The sequence below is a fragment of the Pteropus medius genome, unplaced genomic scaffold (assembly GCF_902729225.1).
Source record: "Pteropus medius unplaced genomic scaffold, Ma_sr-lr_union100, whole genome shotgun sequence".
Taxonomy (NCBI): Eukaryota; Metazoa; Chordata; class Mammalia; order Chiroptera; family Pteropodidae; genus Pteropus; species Pteropus medius.
In genome coordinates this window covers 15,164,692-15,170,823 of record NW_024354503.1, presented here as the reverse complement: position 1 = coordinate 15,170,823, position 6,132 = coordinate 15,164,692, and the positions used below count along the sequence as shown (strand labels likewise).

At 40.0% G+C, this 6,132-nt stretch overlaps 1 non-coding gene across 1 annotated transcript; it reads left to right on the top strand.

The window, feature by feature from the left end:
- The first annotated feature begins 3,673 nt into the window (after positions 1–3,673).
- Positions 3,674–3,777, top strand: LOC120596465 (U6 spliceosomal RNA). The gene has a single exon (XR_005651159.1). It is a non-coding gene; the product is annotated as a U6 spliceosomal RNA (small nuclear RNA).
- Positions 3,778–6,132: the final 2,355 nt, after the last annotated feature.

Genomic DNA, 6,132 nt, shown 5'->3' with positions numbered 1-6,132 from the left:
TAATCATGTCAAGATTATCAATACAGTCTTCTATATACGTTTTAACACTTTTAGGATTTTATTTTCCATATTGGGATTTTGTATAGGAATTCTCACATTATCTGTTAAATTAAAATCTAAAATTATTTTTCACAGATGAATAGCTAATTTTGTTTGAAACATGAATTGAGATTACCTGCATACTTGGAAGTCATAGTGAGGGAATAAGTTAGCAGCTAATGAATAAAACCTGCCAAATGCTAATTATCTACATCTCAATGTTTTCTTTTGGTTGTGTTATTTAACAATAAAGAGATTATTTTAATGTGATTTCTTTGTGAAAAGAAAACAACACTAGGACTGATGATGGAAATAAAAGTGAAGCCATCTGAGAAAGTGATGGCACTTAACCAGAAAATATGAGTTATATGCAAGGTTTCCGAATAGTATTGAATACATCCTGTGAAACGGAGACCTACACTCAGAGATTTGGATACATAAGCTCCATAGCGTAAAAGGCCTGTCAGAAAGGGGTGACAGTCTATGTTCGTGAAATTGCCATATAAAATAGTCTGGAGAAGTTGATTTTAGTCATCTCTGGTTTGGTAAGATTAGGAGATCTAGGACACGTTACCAGGGTTCACTGATACCTGGTTTTCTTCTCATTATGGGCATGAGGAAGAGGATACTTTCTTCCTCGTTTCAGAAAGGAGATCATTTGACTATTTCCAGCTACTATAAGATGTGAATGAAAGCACCTTGTATCACTTCCAAACCCAAGATTTTCATGCTCTCCGTTCTCTTCTTATGGGCAACTAAGGCAGCCATGTGTTCCAGATGGTACTGCTTGTCAACCTGGGTCCCCGAGTGATTCTGTGGAGCAGAGTATCACCCCCACCCCGAGTTGAACATGTACCGTGAGCACAAAATAAAACTTTGTTGTGTTAAGCACTGAAATTTGAGGGATATTTTGCTACCACAGTACAACCTTGCCTAATCTATTATGGAGGCGTTTTTTGGTTGTTTTGTTTTTTCATCTGTATTTTCTGACTTTGGGGTTATTTATATAATTTGTATAAAATTAAAAACCCATAAAAGTTATTTTAATGAAAAATAATTTAAACTATGCCAGAAGTATGCCCTATCTTTATTAGCCTATATATGAATTTCGGCTACTCATGCTTTTGGTGGGATCTAAGTAAATGTGAAGAAAATGAATAGGTATTTATAGATACTTAGAGTCAATACATTTTACATCAGAGTTAGTTATACTCTGTATCAACTTTTCTCCCTCAATCCTTTTCTAATATTGAATAATTATTTTTTATCAAGGCAGCTGGTTTCCATGGTATATGATCAGAAGCCTCTTCTGCTTCCCCTTTAGTCTGCCTTTTGTATAGTTCCTTCCATGTCCTGCATGAAATCTCTTGCAGATTCTTTCACTTTTCAAGTAGTTTTCAGTCACACGAGTTGTCTTATTATAGTTGAAAATATCTTGTGCAGGGTAACAATTACAACTTTAAAGTTCATACAAGTTAAAAGTTCTCTCCTCCCCAGCTCTTCCCTGCTTCAGACATAAAGCTTGCTGTGATGAAGGGAGGTGTGCCAGGTTTCTCCACATCCCTGTCTTTAGTCCTCAGAGTTTACTTCTCCTGTCCCACCACTAACTGCTATTTCTGACACTCCCACCCCCACTCTTACCCCTCCACACACACCCCAAGAATTTGGTGCAGGAGAAGACGGGATTAGGGGAAAAGAGCATAGTCTTTCCTGATTTTTGCAGGATGCTGTTATCTTCGAAAGTTTGTTCCCTATGAACATGGAGGACTCACAAATGGCTCTTTCTCTCTTATGTCACCTTTGTGGATTTTGTTATGACTCTCTTGCTAGGACTGAGGCAATGTTCCTCCTCTGGTTGAATGCCTATGACTCTTCTCCCCCACCAGTCTTTGACCTTCTAGAGGTTCGTCTCATGTAAAGTGCAGTCTCCTGGGGCCCTTTCCTCTCTGGGCACCCCTCATGGGAAGGATCCTTTTAAAATTACTCTAGGTCAATTTCCTTCTAGGTATACTTGGCCCACAGGACAACTTATGCATCTTTGCCCTACTGGCAATAACAGTGCAACCCATTCTCCGTGCCACCCACCTTACTTGCCATCTCAGGGTAGCTAGTTAGCCAGGATCTTGCTCTTGGACTTCCTCAGGTGGAAGTTAGGACATCAGTCCTTATAGACTTTGAACCCCCAGGATATATAAGCTAAACATTCTGAGGTGCTAGTGGAGGCTTCTATTTCACTTGGCTTTAGGCAGAGGGAATGACCCTCCTTTATCCCCAGAGTGGCAGGAGAGGAAATATAGAGCCCATGGATAACTCTCCAACACAATCCTCATTTTCTTATATAGACTCAATGTGGATGAGTAGCAATGCTAGCAGACTGGTTCACAATCTCTTCCCAACTCTCTCTGAGGTGGAGAAGGGAAGGGGCTACCTGGCATCTGTTGTGTCACTTTATGCTTTTGATGCTTTTGCTGAAACTCCAAAGACAACAGGGAGAATCTAATTAACATCCTGTCACAACCGTTATCTGTCATCAATTCAGGAAACTCGTACTAGACTTCTGATGAAAATGGTGAAATGGGTTAAGAATTTTAACACACACACACACAGACACACACACACACACTATAGCAGACATATAATGATAGATAAAACTTGAAAAGAGAAAAGTAAAGAGATCTAACCTTTAAAATAAGATAAACACCTATGTAAATATGCTGAAGCCACAGACCTCCTGGGCTTTGAAAATAAGTCTAGAAGCAAAGGTAGCAGTCAGAGATTTGTCTCCTATGGATAGAGATGTAAATGCCTTCCAGGAAGTGGAGGACCTGGGCCAGGTTTTCAGCTTGAAGCCAAGGACACCCATGCCACTACATGCAAGTTGAACAAAACTATCGCCAACCTTCTGCTTGGAGCTATAGTTTTATGGGAAGCTGTGTGTCAAGTGGGTGGGAGGATAAAAATGTTGACAGTCTTTAGATGAGAGCTGAGCATAGACACTCCCTGCTCAGTGGCTGGAACGGCAATTCCATGATATCATCAGTGTTCCTACACTCCAGTAATAACCACTTAGAAAATAAGACTTTATATTAGCAATAGTAAATTTAATCCATGCATTTAACACTATTAAGTACCTAAACCCCACTAAAATGGCAGTAAAGGGTTTTGTTTATCTTTTTTTAAGGTCTAAATTCATATGTGCAACCTGGATGTATGAAGGAGATAATGCCTCATGGAGTAGAATTTTGACCAATGGGAGACAGGAACCACTAAGTAATTCCCCCCCACCCACTTCTTCCTTTATCTCACTTCTCCCAGGGTGGTCTTGAGATGAAGTTTGTTTATTGAGGACACAGTCCCTAGATCCAGCAATCAGTTTAATTTAGTGGTAGCCAAGTTGATGAAACATCCTCTTGTTTCCCCTTTCTTTCTTTTCTGTTTCACTCTCTGTTTCTCATACTCGCTTCCTGGACTCCCTAATAATAAAATGATGCTCTGGTTTCTGGGAAACTGAGGCTAGCAAAATTAACAAGGTACATTTGACTTCATGAAAATTAACACCTTCTGTTTATCAAAAGACACCATTAAGAGAATGGTGTAGAAAAAGTTATGTGCTACACATAAAAAGGACTCATATGTGCTCGCTTCGGCAGCACATATACTAAAACTGGAACGAAAAAGAGATTAGCATGGCCCTTGCGCAAAGATGACAAGCAAATTTGTGAAGCATTCTGTATTTTTTTTTTAAAAAAAGGACACATAGCCACAATATATAAACAACGGCTTTAAAAAAATAAGAAAAAGACAGACACCTCAACTGAAACATGGACAAAATACTTGATAAGTCCTCAAAAAAGGAAATCCAAATGACCGGTGAACTTTACTTATTGATCAGCCTCCCAATGTGTAACTAACCTTCTACTGCCATCACCACCCCACTTCTCCTGGGAAGGTTCTCTTCTCACTCTACTTGGACTCTGACATCCTGAGCCAGGCTGCTTCTGCCAGCCCCCCACCTGAGAACACCCTCCTGAATCCGCCCATGCTTGGACATCTCACAGCAGATCACCTGTGGAATAGACACCCTCTTTATCCCCCTGGGCTCTGACTCCTATTCCCAGGCTGCCCTTACCTGAACAAGCTCCTCATCCTGTGGCAGATGACAAGTTCAACGATTTTTTCTCTAAGTAAATGTGGCAGATGATGCTAGTTCCCACCTAATATCCGTGCCCCCTTTATGGATTGACTTGTATCCCTCAGGAAAAGATATGTTGGAGTTCTAACCCCCAATATCTCTGAATGTGACCTTATTTGGAGATAAGGCACAAATACATAAGGACAAAGGGAATGGGAGAAATGATGAGAGTAGACAGGAGATGTTGACAAAACTTGGGAGCTAGAAAGTGGATGGTGATGGGTAACAGACAGCAAAGCAAAAATTTAGGCATATAGGGAGGCAGCCAAGAAGAAACCAATGATTCATACTCAGAATTCTAACTGTTTTAGAGACCCTAGGTACATCTGAAGGTGAGATTTGGGGTGGTATTGAAACAATAGAGTTGGGTTGAAAGTTGCTATAAGGAGCAGATGGATCCCTTGATTCTTTCCAATCTATGGAGCCAGGTAGTGACTGTTCCTTCCCTTTCCTGGCAGAAGATGTAAGGTTACTTCTGGAACAGTCTCCACAGCAGAACAGAGTGATGAGATATTATACTTAAAAAAGGACAAAAGCCTGGCAAGACCTTCCAATTCTTTTTTTACCTGCTTCCAGAATGCAAGCAGGGAAGTCCATATTCCTAGCCAGGAGACTGGAGGGTTCTCCCTTGAAGAAACGGAATCATTCTAGAGCAAAGGTCTATAGATATCGACATTTGGAGAACTCCGCAATGAAGCCCACTTGTCCACAAACACACACCCTGCACCTAAAGCTGCCCAACTTCTTAGTGCTTCTTTGTTAAATACAGATGACAGCCAAGGATCACCAGCTGGGAATCTAATCTGCACCTCTAACCTGAGCATTAGAAATGAAAAAGAAAGAGAAAGAGAGAGAGAGAGAGAAGAGAGAGAAAGAGAGGGAGGAGGAGGAGGAGGAAGGAAGGAAGGAAGGAAGGAAGGAAGGAAGGAAGGAAGGAAGGAAGGAAGGAAGACTCAAGAACAGAGAAAGAAAGGAAGCCAAAAGAAAATTAAAATAAAATATAATCTCAAAAAGATATGAGATGGTATTACAATCATGAAATGAAAGAAATAAACTATAAAAATAAAATGAGACACAGTGCTTGGAAATTTAAAATCTAATGGGTAAAATAATAATTTAAATCAAAGAGTGGAATTTAAAGACAAAGAAATCTCCTAGAACATGGAACAAATGTCAAAGAGATGGATAATAGAGACAAACAGACTTTTAAAGATTAGATGATCAGTTCAAGAAATCTAACATCTGACTAATAGGAATTCCAGAGAGATCCAAGATAAAAGTAAGGGAGGAAATTATCAAAGAAATAAAATAATATATAAAAATTCCCAGAACTGAAGGATAAGTCTCCAAATTGAAAGACCCTCTGAGTTCCCTATACAATGAATGAAAAAAGACCCTCTAAAGGCTCACCAGAAATTTCAGAACACCAGAAATAAAGAGAACATCCTAAAATCCTCCAGAGAGAAAAAAGAGGCTACATGTAGAGGCTCAGGGATCAGAGTGGTACTGGACTTCTCAATAGGCACAGTGCAGCAAAACACCCAAATTCTGAGTGAAAATTTAGATTTTCAATTTAGACCTGATACCCAGCCAAACCATCTGTTTAAGCTCTTCAAGATGGCCCCCAATGAACTACATCTCCTAACTCTTGCGTAGTCCCTTCCAACTCTGAATGTAGGCTTTTCTCGGATTCACATTAACCAACAGAATATAGCAGAAAAGATACTGCCAGTTTTGTGCCTGACCTTTAAGAGGTCTTGCAGCTTCCATTTCCTCTCTTTTAAAAAGGTTTTAGGTCCCTAGCTTTTAGATGTTTGAGGTACTACATAAGAAGTCTGGTACTCTGCTGGAGAGGACAAGTACAGTGGGAGAGGCCCTGAGACAACACAGTGCACGTGTGC